Here is an 18,021-nt window from a genome sequence, read left to right on the forward strand (position 1 = left end):
GTATAGGTGAACTTTGGATGGAGAAGTTAGCTCCTGGAACTGTAGTAACATCCTAAGGCTCCATAAGGAATATTTGGATGACAAATGGGGTGTGTAATGTATGATAATTGTTACATTATCCAAATTTCTACTCCTCAAGAAATCCAGTGATAACTGTGGTGAGGATGCCCCCTCACCAGCACCGTTCCCTACTGACTTAATTTAAGTGGTTTCACTAACAATCGCTTGCTGCAGTGATTGAACTGGTCAGTGGTGCTTTTGAATCTGGCATTTCAATACCAGTTCAAGAAATATTGGCTGAAATGCTAGGATCTGCACAATGACAGTAAAAAAAGTGGAGGAGCTAAATGCTCCGCAGTAACCAGCTTTTGACAAAACCATTTGAATGTAGTCAATGTAATAATTATCATATCAAAATTCTTAATTGAAAAACACAGCACTTCCTGAGAGCCACAAATGTCAGGGGAAATAGCCATTTTTATTGAAGAGCCATCCTTAACAGCGGAAGAAGTATAAAAGCACTGTTTAAAACATCTTTTCCCAACACTGTAGCAATTTAAAAGTCAGGAGTTTCATTGAAAAGGGCTTTGTGCATGTTCCTTTGCTGCACTTGAACTGTGTAAATTATTCTTGCCTCTTTGGTGAACGCAGCAAGTTCTTCTCGTTTCTAGTGCACATGTAGTTCAAAGGAATTAATAGAACAATGACTTTCATGTCTCCACAAATGAGTCATTGGCATTTAGGTCTGTTAAATCCTACCCATAGAATTACTAGCTGGGAAGAGAATAGTGACAAAGCAGAGGTGTATGTGTTAAATCTGGCAGTAAGGGAGAATCCAATGTAGCCATCAAAGATGTGCCACTCAGGGTCCAAATTTAGGACTGTGCTGTCAGTGGTGAAAAGATCTGAGGTACACCAGATAAACTGGAAGATATTTAATAATGAACCGTGTTACCCTCAACATCATTATCCAGGAAAAGGGCATGTGCTTAGCTCATTGGATCACTGAAAATATCCATGTCACTATGGACACTTGGAAGCATACACACTGATGTGCAGCTGACACATTGTATAATGCTGGGCAATTGTTTATTATCAGCAGAGAATATTGTTCAGTCAATCCACTCAAGACAATGGCCAAAAGTCTCTTTTTCCAGTGCAGTTCCTGCTTATTCTCATTCAGAACTCCCAGTGGGTCTTCCTTAGGGACATAGCAAATTTGTTTGGCTGAGATGGTCTGTAATCTAGAATACCAGTAGTATATTATAGGTCTATGAAAAGAATACTGGAGATATATTTCTATAATAATAATAATCCTTGCATTTAATGTAGTGCTTTTCACGTCTTCTCGACGTCTCAAAGCGCTTCACAGAATAGACTGTAAAGTGTATTGACTGTATATTTGTGGGTGAAACGCGGCAGTCAATTGCACACAGCAGTGTCCCACAAACAGCCGTGGATTGAAAATTACCAATTTATTATTGTTTTGTTTTCGAGGGATTATTATTAGGCGTGTGGAATAAGGAAACTTGCCCAAAGTTTCGCCCTGCTAAAACACAAATCATGGTGAAATATTCGATTTTCATGTTTTTGAACATAAAGCTAATAGTCATTATGATAAAGAACAGTCACATATTAATCGGGTGGGATGCAATAGAAAGTATTACCTGCTTCAGCTACTCAGAGAAGTGATCGAAATGTATATACAAAGCGAAACATTGTGAACCTGAAGGTACAGCTATGTATCTGTCATTGATGCCTTCACTGTTGCTGTTGTCAAAGTCATAGGCCAATAGCTTGTTGATATCTTAAAGGCATGCATCTGTCAAAAGAATGAGACTGTTATGTACACAAGCTTTAATGGACTTTCAGTTAAAGTTGACTGCAGGGTTCCCTCTGGCCCTAACTAACCCAAGGGATGGGGGAGGACAGATAGGTCACACTTTACCTTCGTAATACCCTAGAAGGTATATCCTTCAACAGCATTATTATTTAGAATAGGTTTGTTTAGATGCTTTCTCAGCTGAATTGGTATGGGAAAATCATCCATTTGACCCCATTTGATCTTTTGGAGGAGACAACACGGGTCAACCGCTCTAGCATTGCATAATTTGCAATGAATTGAGCCTTAGGAAAGAATAAATCAAACATTGGTTTCAACCTAAAGACAATTGTTGGTGAGATATTCTGCCTCGGGACACACAAATGACACTGAGCCTGCATTAATATTCAAAGCCTATAACGAGACCTGCTAACTTACTGCTTAGAAGTCAAAATTCATACACAATATCAAAACAATGTCTTCATTGCTAGAAACAGAGTATATGTTTCAAACTTATCATTGGATGTTATATTTACTTTATTTACAATACTATGATAATAAAAAATAATAATCCCTGCATTTGATATAGATCACGTTGTCGAGAAATTTCAAAGCGCTTCACAGGATATACTGTAAAGTGGATTGACTGTGCATTTAGTGAAAAATATTTTTGAATTCAGCTTAAATCTGATTTGTATTTCGGATAATAATTTAGAACACTTCAAACATATTTAACTGATCTACTTGTTGCATTTTGATACAATGCTACAACTGAATGATGTGAATGTGATGTTACTCTGTGCCCCTCTGCTCCTGATTTCTCTTTGGATAAGTATCCTCAAAGAAAAAAAGGCATTAATTATGAAGGTATGGTCCCAATTAGTCAGGATATAAGCCTCTCTGATGTAGATATAACTTGGATCAAGCCTGGATTTTAATGTACCTTCAGATTTGCCCTATTTCAGTTAAACTTGTTTCAGATTTTAGATTGACTGCTCCATCTACTATCATTGCATTTTCTGTAACGGGATTCCACGGTACATTTGATTCAAATGTATTTACATTCACTAATGGCTAGGTTCCTAAAACCTTGTTCACTGTGTCAAGATATAATCTGTCTGCCGTATCCCCTGTCTCCATCTACTTCCAGTACAGAACCCAGACCCCAGCTGCTTGCAATAAACAGCCACATTCACAATTCACCATTCAACAAAAACAAGGATGTTTAGTAATGTTAGTTCCTTTCCTCTGAAAGCACAGAGTAAATGTAATTTTAATTGAGAAACTAACTCCCAGAAATGATCTCCATTTCCACAAATACTGTGAATCTTAAGGAACTTATTTAGGTTTACACTTAAGAGGGAAGAATTTACAGACTCAGGAAATGCCAGCTTCCATTTCTATGTTTTGGAACAGCTTTTTCTAAATTTGCATCAAGCAGGTCAATTACACTTCCAGTTGTCGATGTTTCACAGAGCTAAGTCATTTGGAGATGATAAATCATTTCAATTCCCAGCACACGGAAATCATGACGTTTACCTCATTCTCAGGTCATACTCAGAACATTGTTAATTTACTTTAATCAGCAATGAAGCGACCAGCATTCCCCCCACAAGCAGCTGCTTATTGTCCTCAAGGCTGTATGTATGTAGGTGCTGCTTGAGTGAGACTGGAGGACATATAGGAGAAATATTTGGCGTTTAGTGTGAACATTATGTCTTACGACAAAACATTTTCAACTTGTAAGCAGAAGAGCAACAGATGCACAATGAGGATTGCTGGACCATCGGCATCAACAACAACAAATTCCATTTATATATGGCCTTTCAAGTTGGGAGGACACTCATGGCCTGCATAGTCGAGGGTAGTGTCTATGCCGTGGGATCTTTAATATAAAAGCATCATTGGTGTGTTCTTTTAACAGCCTTCAGAGAAGAAAATTTCATCTTTCTGACGTGATTTAGACTGAAGCCTGGAAGTGAAATGATTTGTTCTGACATGCATATTATCACCAATTCTACCTACGTAAACTGATATTTGAAGATTCCAGTTCAAAATCACTCCCAAATAAGTGCAGATAATGGCTGGATGAACTGAGCACATGAAACTCATTTTAAATTGACAATCAATATCAAAATTGTAAACTTTTAAAGGCTACTTCACAAAATGTAATAACCTGTTGAGATAAAGGCTGTTTGCAAAGCTTAACATTACACATTCTGCTTCTTTCTAAGCACTAACTATATTTAGCCTTGAGTCTTATATGCAACTAGTTTTTCATCATTCTCAACTTCTGCCATTCCCCTGAGGTCCCTGAACTTCCACTCTGATGATAGGGCTTCTCCCAACCTGTGCTCATGAACCAGAAGATTTTGATCTGTTTTAACGTTTTAGGTAACATTATACTATTATATTAAACTATTTTAATACAAACTGCTACAAACATCTTTACACACAATCCATAGTCAGAATCTGGGCCACAGAGATGGTGAATGACTTGCTTTGTATCGTCCAGATCAAGGTGACATGAGGTCAAGATTTATTTAACACAGGTGAACAAATTCCGAATTTTTAGCATGAGTTCCCTTCAGTTTTGCACTATACTGTTGTGTCTTAATGGAGTCTAGCAAAGTCTAGGCTGACATTCTAATGCACTGTTGAGAGCACATTATTGTCAGAGGTGCCATGCTTTTTTTGAGACAATAAATCAAAGACCTGCTTGCCTACTTAAAGATTCCATGACGCTATTTTAAAATGACAAGGGAATTTCTCTCACTGTCACCCAGATATAATTGGTTATTTGTAAGATGCTGCTGTGGGCTGCTGTGTTCACCTACGAGTACACAGTGACTACACTTCACAGAAAATTATGTTAAACGCTTTGAGACGTCCTTTCAACACGAATTGAGAATTAATATTATTATAATTCATATCTTGTCCTCACTCATTTGAGGATGGTCATTTGCATTTATGGGGCAGAAAAGTGGATAAAATGACAAAGTTTATCTCAAGAGAGAGCATCCAGACAGATTGTATTCCTTGTAGTGCCAAGGGATAAACTGCACTGAAAACTCAGGTGCAGAGCTGCCTGTTATCTGTGGTGTTAAAGATCCAATATTCACTACAACACAAACAGTTCTGCCATTTTTATTTTAGTTCTACATGTCTTATATGAATTAAATTGCTCCGTACGAAATTGGAGCAATTGTAGAAAAAATCATTAATGGGCTGGCTCAGCTTCAATTCTTTTTTTCTTCACTCATGCAAGCTAATGCAATACAATCCCACCCCCATTGTGAGTAATCTTTGAACTCTTCCTGTTTAGATAAATCCTAACAGGGTGTTCAGTAAAGGTTCAAATGTTAAGTCACAGGACACAAATGGAGCTGAAAGGTTAACCACTCTTTCCTGTTGGAAACAGACAAAAAGGTACAATGATAAAAAATGGTTTTATGTTGTCGTCTGTTATCACCAATATTTGGGGCCCAGGACTATGATGTCTTTATGCAGATAACCATCTTTCAGTGCTTTATTCTCAGTCTCTGCAAAAGAATGATGAGTTTTGTAACAAAGTACAATGTAGAAAGAAAACGTTCATTTCTTTAACAACTCATGCACTGTATATTCATCAGTATCAGTGCCTCCTCCCATCCACTTTCCCATAGTCTCCCACTCACTTTTTATCACCTTTTAAGGCTTTTTCTGTGCCACAAGTTCTTTCCCAGGCCTCTGCTTCCTGTATGAGGAAGAGACCAAATCTTGATGTTGTCTCCAGCCACAGATCCATGGAATGTGAACTGCTCTCCCATCACCTTTCTTTCAGTTCCCTTGGAACAGTGATGGTCATTTGCTGAAAACATGTGTTATTATCTGTTTCATTTCATTTCCTCCCTAAGGGAGTGAAGCATATGTGCCTCAATCGCAGGCTGAATGGGCCCCTACAGCTCTAGTACCTTTCATGTCCTCTTCTCACAACACCCCTCTGTCATTCTTTTCAGCAGGACACTTGACAAAGGATTTCCAGGTTAACATCACTGGCTGTCTTATCTTTTAAAACCCTCAGATGTGTGTAAACGCAAAGACAGGTGGTTAAAGATACTGTATATGTTTTCAAGATGCCAGGCCAGCAATGATAAGTGCAATGGAATGGCAGATGAAAGCTGCAAATTTCATGCCACTGAGCATAGCAGATCTGTCTGTTACTATCTGCATGAGCATTTTTTATTTAACACAACAATAAAAGATAAAGAACAAGGGAGATTAGTGAATCAAGTACCATATTTAAAAATAAAGGAGCAATTTCTCATAATTTTCCAGTTAGGGCCAGATTGATAAAGATGTTCCTTTCTGATCTGTACACAACCCTGTTGTGTACTGAGTTTCATTCATGCATTTCATTTATATCAAATTGTCATGAAGCAGTTTTACTTGCAACCAGGCTCAGCTTACTTCAACAAATGTTCCCACCAATGCTGTCGTCACTGAGCACAATATTGTGGGATCAAACATTGGGACACATTTACCCTCAATTACACCATGCCTCACATGATGCACAAATGTTAGGTCGCTATCAAAAGCAGGCCAGGCCTGATACTTCTGTGGCCCTGAGGGTAGCTTAAGACAGTTAAAGCCATCTGTAAGCACTTTCAAGCAGTTGGAGGTATTTAGATGTCTTTGAAGTTGGGCCTTTCTCTACACTGCCAAGAGAAGCGTCATGTATAAGTGAACAGTTTCTGAAGTGTTTCAAGAGCTGACTCACCCTCATAGTCTCAGTCCCTATTTCTTTCATAATAATAATAATCCTGGCATTGATTTATCGACTTATCATGACATTAAGACGTCTCAAAGCCCTTCATGGAATATACCGCAAAATTAATTGACTGTTTATTTTGTGTGTGAAACACTTCTTCACGTTTCTTTGGGACAAGGCTGAATACAATGCCTGATAAAGTTGCACCTCTATATAACTAGCCCAGACTTTGGCAACAAAAATACAAAATGTTCCATTTTTGGTGACTAGTCTTTTGCAAAGAATGCTGGTACTAGGTAGCTTAACAAATTAATTCTGGGCACCAAGAATCAAGTACTCCCAGGCACAATATAGCATAATATATATAACATAATTCTTGCATTTGATATAGTGCTTATCTAGACGTCTCAAAGCGCTTCACACAATATACTGTAAAGTGAATTGACTGTATATGTGTGGGCGAAACCCGGCAGCCAATTGCGCACAGCAGTGTCTCACAAACAGTCGTGGTTTGAAGTGATCAATTTTGTCATTAGTGTTCATACATTTGGTATAGACAGTTACGATATTTAATGCCAGTTATGTTGTTACTCTGGATCAGTTCACCTTGCTTCTCACCTCTGATTCAGGAGGTTGTTGATTCAAATCCCACATCAGGATTTTGAGAGCTTATTCTAGGCTGACAGTCCAACTGTCAGTACTATCGCTCTTCGGATAAGATTTTAAACCAAGGTCTCATCTTCCTGTTCAGGTGAATGTTAAAAATCCCATGGCAAATATTCACAAAGAGGACAGAATTCCTCCCGGTGTCCTAGCAAACAATCCCCAGATAAAATTAGACATTCACTTTTTGTATGTCGATCATTGATATGCACATATTGGTTGCTGCTTTTGCCTACAAAACCCACAGTTCCTGCACTTTACAATAAAAATCCTCTGAAGCATTTTGAGATGTTTCGTCAATGTGAAAAAGCACTACTGTATATCAGATACAGGGATTATTATTATTATACATCAACCACTGACTTTTTACTTTTCCACATTATTCTATCAAAATAAAATTGTATTATATTACGCAACCACATTAAGATGATAAATACTGGATTAAACAAATAGTGACTCTTGATAATAACTCTCTCCAATCTGTAGGATTTCCACTCTGACCTAATCTACTTCCAAATGAATTGGAGCAAAATTGCCATGGTCAGCAAGACACTTAAGGATATATTACTTCTATATCAAAATAATGTCATAAAGTGTCACTTATTTCTATATCAAAAATAGGAATCATATATATAATTTTATGTTGGCCACAACAACAACAACAACTTGGATTTATATACCTGCCAGCCTCACGCAGGGTAGTATCTAGGAGAACTTAACAGTGGCAGAGCCTTGACAAGACATCTCCAAGAACTTCACCCCTTTTTTTGTGATTTTTAGTGTAGTGACTGTAGGTGAATATACCATTACTTCCAAGTGTTACTATTTGCAAGCTCCTGTTACGAATATTAGGTTTTCAGTTGTATAGATATTGGCTATGTAGGCATTAAACACAACAGCATAAATTGTATTATCTAACGGATAACACATTGATTAGAGTGGGTAACACACTACAAAAAATTGCCAAAATCCAACAGTGAAGTTCATCTGATATTTTATCTACCATTTCCCCAGTCCCCGACTCCTGTAGATGGTACCAAACCTAAAATCAAGTTTCACCTGTGTTATTCTTTACAATACATGTCTTTTTAAGTCTTTAAATGCTTCTTAAGTCTGCAGATAAGATAAGACTTCAGTGATGATAAGACAATTTAAAAAGCAAGCAGGCTCCTGTGACTCAATTGTTTTATTTCAACTGAGATGTTACTGTACAATAATAACAATATTATTTGATTTAGTGCTTTATCACATTTTTAAGCGGTCTCAAAGCATGTTACAGGATATACTGTAAAGTGTAAAACTTTCAGCCCCTACACCCGAAACTCTGGAAAACTCTTTCCTCTATCTATTTGTTGAGTGACCAATTTTATTTGAGGAATTGTTGGCCAGGACACCAGGAGAAACTCTCTTTTCTTTTCGAACAGTGCCATGGTATCTTTAACATCCATTTGAACAGGCAGATGGGATCTCTGTTTAACATCTCATCGTACCATATACCATGTCGTATATACCATACACAACAGGGAAGAACATATCCACAGACAGTGGAGCCATGCTATAGCATAGACCTCTAGGTGCAATGACTCAGTGTCTAGCTATAAGTGAAGGGCCATAAATTAGGTGACTCCCAAGTTAGTCAGGTCACGTTATGTCTTTGTGGAGTCCTGTAGCTCAGTGGTTAGAGCACTCACCTTGCAAGCAAGACACCTGGACAGTAGGCAGCACAAAACCTTGGGCGAGTTTCCTTACTCCACATGCCTAATAATAATCCCTCCAAAAAAATACAATAATAAATTGATCATTCTCAATCCACGACTGTTTGGCTGCCGCGTTTCACCAACAACTATACAGTCAATTCATTTTACAGCATATTCTGTGAAGGGCTTTGAGACGTCTAGAAGACGTGAAAAGCGCTATATCAAATGCAAGGATTATTATTATTATGCACAGTATGAGCAAGAAGCTGATGTCATTTCCTTCGCATATTGCCAACCGGAATTTCAACCCAATGATCACACAATTTTAAAACAAGATGTATTGAATTTACTGAGCCTGAGATGTACATGAATTGACACAGTTTATAGAAATTATGAGTTGGCTGCATCAAGAGGAACAATTCTCCCTCTGCTATAATTAAGGAAGTGTCCCCTTATTACTGCAAAAACCACATTGCATTCAACTATTTACTGCTTTAATTGCTTTGTTGAGAGTTTAAATCATTATCACTGCCAGTAATTGGATTTAATCTAATGAGTCTGAGTAACAATATTTTCTGTGGCTGACCATCTCTTTTTACCAATGCAATTATTTGTTTTTTCCAGCACAGGTAAAAGGCATTTCCCACAAGGAAATCTGCTCAGATGTAATACCCATAGTTTTTAATTTGACAGTTATTTGTTTTCAGCAGGGAGAAGACTGCATGGTTTTACAGATTTATGACAGAGCAAGAAACTCCAACTCAGCAATTAGCAAAGGGCAAGTCATTTTCCAGCTTTTGTTTAGGTTTCACCTTCCCATTCACCAAACATACATCAGTGTGCTTTTTCTCATCTTCATCCTTCAGTGTTTGTTTCTCTGCTTTCTTGTTACAACTGATCCTATGAATCTGTTGCAACACTTCCCTACCACTACTAAAGATCAGAGTTCATATGGTGAAAAATGTGACATATCACATCAAATCTCATGAACCGTGATCTTTTTTCATTGCTAGATATCTTTGTATTCCTTCTGTTTAAACTTCCCATCACAATTTTCATTTTTGCCAACAATCACTGCTATCACTTTACAGTTAAATCCTGTTAAGCACTTTGAAGCATTTCAACAACTCGATAAGGCGCTACATCAAATGCAAGGGTTATCCTTACATTAGCTATTAAGAATGTTTACTTGCCAAAACTGAGCTAATATTAAAAATAATTTACAGCTCCATAGTATATCTAGATTATAATTTGATAAAAGGGAACAGAGATTGTAATGAAAATAATATTACATCACCAATACGTACATGTATATACTTATTTAGAGGTGAAAAATGCAACATGTAATGTGAAAATGATTGTAAAAAAATTCAGCTAATATTGTTGTCTCAGCCAGTGTTCAGTTGGCCTCATCCAACCATGACCCATGCAAACCCAAGCTCACAATGTATTAACATGCACGAATAAACTTCATATTATTTGTTTTATCCTTTATAATATTTGCACTTTTTTTGGTCCTGCGTCACTATTTGTCTTTTTAAGTCAGTTGAATTCTTACATAATAATACCATTTTAGGAAATAAAATGCTCTGGGCCTTCTCTGTGACTCAGTTAGGGCTGTTGATCTTGGCAGTAAATATTGAAATAATATTTCTGTCAGCAGTGTTGAGCTTAGACACCTGTTACTTCTGTACAGTTTATTTTCAAGAAAAATTTTACAAATTCAGTACTTAGCTGCTTTAACTGCACAAGAATCCTTCTGAAAGGGAACTCACAGTGGAAAAATAATAGTTCCCAGATGAACACAAAAAAAATTTAAGGAAGAAAGCTATTTAATTGGCTCTTGTTCAGTATTTCCAGAAATCAGGAAATCTCAAATATCTTATCCTGTTCTACACAGATTGTGGGGGGTTTTTGGACAGCTTTTTGGCACTAACCAAACTGTACAAACATTAGCCGGAAACAGTCTTTGCTTTTCAAAATGAAAAAAAAAGACTGACTGAATGAAATTTTATTGTCTCCGGAGTTGACTAGATGGAAAAGAAAAGGTTTGTTTTGTAATAGTACTGTTGCACAGATTTTATTTACCATTTTTGTTTTTTAACTTTGAATCCTCGATGAAAAACAATGAAAAAAAGTTTTGTGTTTCTGTGTATTTCTTAAGAAATAGAAGCCTGTGTTTTCTATAAATAACAGGATGGAATTTGTAAATCTTGGATGGAATAATTCCCACCATGGGGTAACCATCTGTGGCATTTATTATCTCAAGTGTGGAATTTGTAAAGGTTACTGTTTAACATTGAGTGACCATTAGGGGGCAGAACACCCCTCTCACTGCCAGAGAGACGTCTCTGCTTCTGGCTGCTTCTCCTTCAGATCTGGATCTTTAAGATATGCTTTAAACTTTATTTATAAGTTTTTCTTCTGCTATATGTGCAGTGAACTTGGAATACTAAATTTTATATTTACTTTTGTAGTAATAGAGGGTAACATTTGTAGTGTTTGATAAGTTAACCTTGCATAAATGAATGCCATCATTGATCACCGTAATTTGAGATTTATAATGTGAACCTAAAGTTGCAAGATTTGCACTATGAGTGTATAGTTACTTGATCCACGACTGTTTGTGGGACACTGCTGTTTGCAATTGGCTGCCGCATTTCACCTACAAAATATACCGTGAATCCACTTCACGGTATATTTTGTGAAACTCTTTGAGACATCTCAACAAGGTGATAAGGCACTACATCAAATGCAAGGATTATCATTACAGTGAAATACAATAAATGGTCATTAGGTGGCAGTGTCTCATCGATAGCTCCAGTTTTCATCTTGTCATGTTTTCAAGAGTTTTGTTCTAACTTTGTAATAATAATAATCCTTGCATTATCAAGTCTTCAAGATGCCTTAAAGTGCTTCACAGTATACTATTAAGTGAATTGACTGTATATTATGTGGCCGAAATGTGGCAGCCAATTGTGCACAGCAGTGTTCCGCAAACAGTCATGGATTGAGTGACCAAATTATTACTCTTATTCTTTTTTGAAGGGATTATTACCCCCAGAAAAGCGATCCGCCAATCGACTAACAAGCGGTTTCCTGATTACTGCTCGGTGATTTTCTTAATCTTCTTCTTTCTTAATCTAATATTTTTAGATTATTTATAACAGAGGTGTATGAAGTAGGGAAATTTGCCCAAAGTTTTGCCCTGCCCAGGAATCGAACCCAGGTCCTGGCTTGCGAGGTGAGTGTTGTAACTACTAAGCTGCAGAATTCACAGTAATCCCTGACGAAGCAGTATATTTGGAGTGTTTTAATACAGATCTCTGTTTGCTGGACCATGCAAAAAACAGTGAAATGTTTACTCTCCCCAACCCAGAAAAAAACTTTCTCCTCTCAAAATTGAGGCTTTAGTAGTACTTCACTGAAACTACATGTTTTACTCCCATACAACAACAACAACAACTTGGATTTATATAGCGCCCTCCACGCCGGACAGCGTCTCAGAGCGCTTCACAGTAACGGATACCGGGGCTGAGGCAGGGGGAGGGGGAGGAAGGTGACCAAAGGTGCGTTCGAAAAGAAAGGTCTTCAGCCGAGACCTGAAAATAGGAAGAGAGGGGACGAGGCAAAGGGAGAAGGGAGTTCCAGAGCCTCGGAACTCCCATAGCTCACAAATACAAGATAAACATCAAAATAAATAACTCAGAGTAAGACCTTATATCTCACAGCATTGCTTCAAGAATACCTTTTGGTAATTTTACAATATAATTTGCAGTATTTCTTAACACTTTTTTTNAATAAGAAAATATTGCAAGTGATGAAGAATCTGATTGAATGAAACACAAAAAACTGCAGATGCTGGAAATCTGAAACAAAAACAGGGAGAGCTGGGAAAACTCAAGAGGTCAGGCAGCATCTATGGAGAAAGGAAAGTGAGTCAACGTTTCAGGTCCATGACCCTTCGTCAGAACTGGGGCATGCTGAGAGGGAGAGGTTTTTAAGGACAAGTTGAGAGGGGGAGGCAGGACAAGGAAGTCAAAGGAGAGAATGTGTTAGTTGATGGGTTAAAGAGGTGATAGTGGTGTAAAACAAAAAGGGAGGTGGGTTGAAACAAAACTGGGGAGAACAGGCAACACACCAGAGAGAGTCAAAGAGTGTCTGGAGTGATGATTGTAATAACAGAAGATAACTCTTCTGGTAACAGAAAGAGGGGGAGGGGGGAAGGTGAGCTGTCCTTTCCATAACAGCCCACCTTCCCCCCTACCCCTCTTTCTGTTACCAGAAGAGTAACTAACACAGAAGAGTTGGAACGTCCTCCTGATGTGAAAGGCGCTATACAAATGTAATCTTGTTGTTGTTGGAAAGCCATAGAAAGAATGAAATGACTACAAATCATCGCTTTGCGTGTTATGCCTTTGGAAGAAGAAAGGTCAACCCCAACATGAAATATTCTGAGTGCTTTAGATTTGTATGTTGCAATAAGTGTGAAGTTGCTGAATTCAGGTCACTTTGGTTTCAGAATTCATTTGGATTACCTCCTGACTGATTGGTATGTTTTCCTTCATTCTCCTTTCCTTTCCTTCCACTCATCTGTACAAAATTATTATATAGTCTGTACATGATCTGGTGAGCTATCGTATGATGCATGTGCACTTCCAAACTGAAGAGGCAAAAGATCGGCAACCACACAGTTCAGCTCTTGGCACCACACTCACAGTGACTCAACACTCTTGTCTCTAACTATTAAGTAAACAGAGAAAGACCTGAGAGCAGATCAAAATGAGACCCAACATTCAAAAGTAATTACGGCAATTTGCACGTGCATATATGATAGTGGTAAACATTGGTTGAGCAGATATTACACCCAAATACTTTTAAAATAACTTCAGACAGGCCGACCTTCCACTTTATCAGTTGGTAAGATCCAGTATCAGAGCTGGGTATTCAGTTCTATTTGTTTTTTTGACCCTTTTTATTGCATTGTGAATGTTATGTGCAGATCTGTCAAATATTGAAGTAATATGAACATCTACGACTAGTACACGGACAGAAAATGCAGGATTATGTCAACCAGACTAAACATCCCCCACCAAAATTTTCAAACGTACTAGATTTGAAATGTATATACTTCTGTGCCAGGGAAGTGTTCAGAGTAATGCCACAGTACTTCACTTTCAGTCATGGGTTTTTAACAAGTGCGGGTCAAAGTTAACAGATTGATCTATGTCACTGCATACCACCTGTCATCCATATCTATGAAAATGTTTTCATGGTTGATTATTAATGAACAGGGTAGAAAAATCAATTAACAAAAAGTTATAATATATTTCAGTTTGTCGCACCAGATATTGAAGATTAGAACACTGAATAACTTGATAGATACATATGATCATAGATGTATGAGAGAGATACCGACATATGAAACAATAAAACATCCAGGCATACGGTAAAATTGATTACATAGGTACAGTAGCATTAAAATTAGTTTGCAAAGTTAATATTGTGAAATAAAAAATAATAATCCTTGTGTTTTATATAGAGCCTTTCACATTGGTGGACATCTCAATGCACTTCACAGGATTCATTGTAATGTGTAGTATCTGTGTAGTCCTTCACTGCACTGAATCAGAGAGATATAGTAACATAGCAACACTGGAGTGAAAACGGCCCACAAAATATACAGGCAATTCACTTTACAGTATATTGTGAAGTGCTTTGAGACATCTCAAAGATGTGATATGGCACTATATCAAATGCAAGGATTATTATTGTTATTAAATGAAGGTTCATAAATGAATACTTTGAGTGATATACCACAGGGTAGTTTTGGAAGTTACCCCTTGGAAGGCTTTTAAAAGAGGCCTTCAGGAGAGGAGAAAAGGGGAGAAAAAAGGAGGCGAACTAATGAATAATTTTGTTCACCATTGTTGAACTACAGTAATTAGTTCATTGCTGAAATAGTTCTGAAACTCAATTAACTTTCAGTACCAGAAATAGAGACTCCTCTGAACCATAACTCTAGAAAAAATACTTTCTCTCTTTCGCACTTAAACTGGCTATATCTCTTCTCTCTGCTGCAATCAGGTCTAGCAGTGAGTTTTCCCTCCTCTATGACATCTGCCAGACCCATTTAGGAGTGAATGCCTGCATACTTACACTCGTTCTGCATGCCAATTTTCAATCCTCTCCCATTGGGAGGAAGTTTCGCTGCACTCTTTCTTCTTTTTTTTCAATTTGTAAGGACATCCTGTTTAGAAACTAATCACAAGAACATTGGGCTCAATGCCAAGTGTCACAATCAGTAAGAACTCAGAAACACATAACCAGTGTCTCAATGTATACAAAGTAAAATAAAAATGATTCTTCCACTGGGAATTGTGATTTATTCGGATGTAGAGATGCTAGATAATTTTTTTGGGGGGGAGTTTAATTGTAAACCTAAAGGAATTTTTAAGCATCCTGCAGTTTGTTGGCATCAATTGGCCCATTATGCCTCTTAGTAGAGGCCGGATGTTTGCAGTTGCTGGCAGCTGTTGTGCAAGCCCTACCTAACAGCTGATAGACTGGCAGAATATATTGAAACTATGCAGTCTGGAGCCTGGGAAAGGTCCCAGTGCTGAATGCTCACAGTGGTGCAGGGTAATTAGCCGACCACAATCAAGATTACAGTGGGAGCACTGGTGATGACCCATGTGACTTGCTTTTCAAAAGTCATTATGAATTAGAAAAGGTAATTCTTTTCACAGAAAAATGAAGAATTTCTGAATGGGCCATGTTTTTGAGCTGTAGATTTCAATAGAGGACAAGTGCCTTTTGCCAACTGTCATCAAAATTCTTCTGTTAAGAGCTTGTGTTGTGTTTTTTTATATAAAAAGGCAAAGGAGTTATACTTCAGGCCGAACATTAACGTCATTTTCTTTTGATGTTTGTTTAGTTGACATTTCTGTTCTAACTGATCGAGAATGTCTCCTTACATTCACATGCTCTTATTGATTTTAACCATTCGATAACTATCAAAGATTTTAACCATTTGATAACTATAGTAATAAGTTTCACCATTTCAGAAACAGTGAGGAATGTAAAAAGTCAAGCCTTTGAGTAAATTATGTTTCTTAACTCATTGAACCATTTCTCTTTCCTTGGAACATTGACCAGAGTGGGTTTTTTGGCGGGGAGGGAGAGGAGTGCTAACTATCACAATGTGGGACTTTCCACTTGTGGATAGGTTCTAGCTGATGCCTCCCCCCACCACCCTTAACTTTCTTAAAGCATTTTTTCCCAGAAGCCGGTTGTAGCAGCTATTAAGCCGGCCAGCAGTGCCCGAACCAACAATAAAATGCTTCGAACCTCCACAGCAGCAGCAACAAAAAGCACCAGCAGCCAACTCAACAGCTGCAGCAACCAGGTTTTGAGCAAAACCATTTGCACAACTTTGGTGGTGTTTTCTCAACTGCAATATCACCAGGAACAGAACGTCCCACATATCACCAGTGATAATTATCACATAAAGATGCCACATTTTGCACCCAAATATGTTTCATCCTTCAGTGAGAGCACACAAATTACATGGAGAAACCTGAGAGTCGCCATCCAAAGCCATAGTTAATATTGGCACAAAATAGAACAAAAACTGAACAAAGCCATTTTATAAATGAGTACATGTTGTTGAAAAAAATTCACGTGTTACTCCCCTGAGAGACAATTTGCATAAAGGTGGAGCTTTGCAATTTTTTTGCAAAAGGTTAAAGATCCCATAGCACTATTCAAAAAGAAGAGTTTCTCCTGGTGTCCTGGCCCAGATAAAATTGGTTGTTCACGGCTCTCTGGAATATTGCTGTGTGAAAATTGGCAGCCACATTCACGTACAAAATGTGAAACGTAGAAAAATAGGAACAGGAGTAGACCATTCAGCTCCTCAAGCCTTCTACCATTCTATACGATAATGGCTGATCTGTACCTCAACTCTAATTACTGTAACATGTGGGAGTTGCTGGAGGGCAGTCTGAGGGCGGGCGACCACATCTGCAGCAAATGTCTGCAACTGAGCCAGCTCCAGCTCAGCTGGAATCCGTGGTGCAGATATTGCGCAGCATCAGGGACAGTGAGTGCTTCCTGGATAGTTTTATCCTGGAGCCAGACACTCCCCTGAGGATCAGGGAATGTGTAGATGATAGTATCAGCCAAGGACAGGATAGGGTGTCTGACAGGCAGGAGGTTAAAGGAACACCTGAGAGAGTGGTAGTGAAGCCTCAAGCTTTAACCTTGGCCAACAGGTATGAGATCCTTGCAACCTGTGTGGACAAGGAAGCCTGTGAAGAGGAAAGAAAACGGACAGATACACTTATCTGCAGCCGCAACCAGGAGACCCGAAGGCTCTGTTGCCTTCCTGGGGCTGGGGTGAAGGACATCTCGGTGGGGCTGGAGGAGAATTTAAAACATGAGGGTGAGGATCCGTTGGTGGTACTCCACATAGGTACCAATAATATAGATAGGGTTAGTTGTGATGATCTGAGGAGGGAATTCAAGGAGCTGGGAACTAAATTAAAGCAAAGAACATCAAAGATTGTGATAACAGGATTGCTGCCTTTGACATGTGCAAATTGGTACAGGAATAAGCAAATTAGAGAGTTAAATGCATGGCTGAGGGAGTGGTGCGGAACGCAGGGGTTTCATTTTATGGGCCAATGGCACTCGTATTGGGGAAAAAGGGGTCTTTTTCAAAAAGATGGGCTCCACTTAAATCAGGCTGGGACAAATGTCCTAGCAAACCAAATACATAGGGAGGTAAATAAAGCTTTAAACTAGTAAGGGTGGGGCGGCGGGGGCACACAATTAAAAAAAATTCGCAAGCCAGCTATATTAAAAAAACTAAAGGTGGCAGTACAGAATAACGAGAGAGATAAACAGAATAGGTCAAAGAGGGGTAAGAAGCTCAGTAAAGAAGATAGGGCATCAGAGAGTAGGGGACATGGTAAGAAATTAAAATCGCTATATCTGAATGCACAAAGAATTCGGAATAAGATAGATGAATTAAAGCACAGATAGATACAAACAGGTATGATTTAGTAGCCATTACTGAGACATGG

Source organism: Callorhinchus milii, unplaced genomic scaffold (assembly GCF_018977255.1).
Source record: "Callorhinchus milii isolate IMCB2004 unplaced genomic scaffold, IMCB_Cmil_1.0 Scaffold4, whole genome shotgun sequence".
NCBI classification, from domain to species: Eukaryota; Metazoa; Chordata; class Chondrichthyes; order Chimaeriformes; family Callorhinchidae; genus Callorhinchus; species Callorhinchus milii.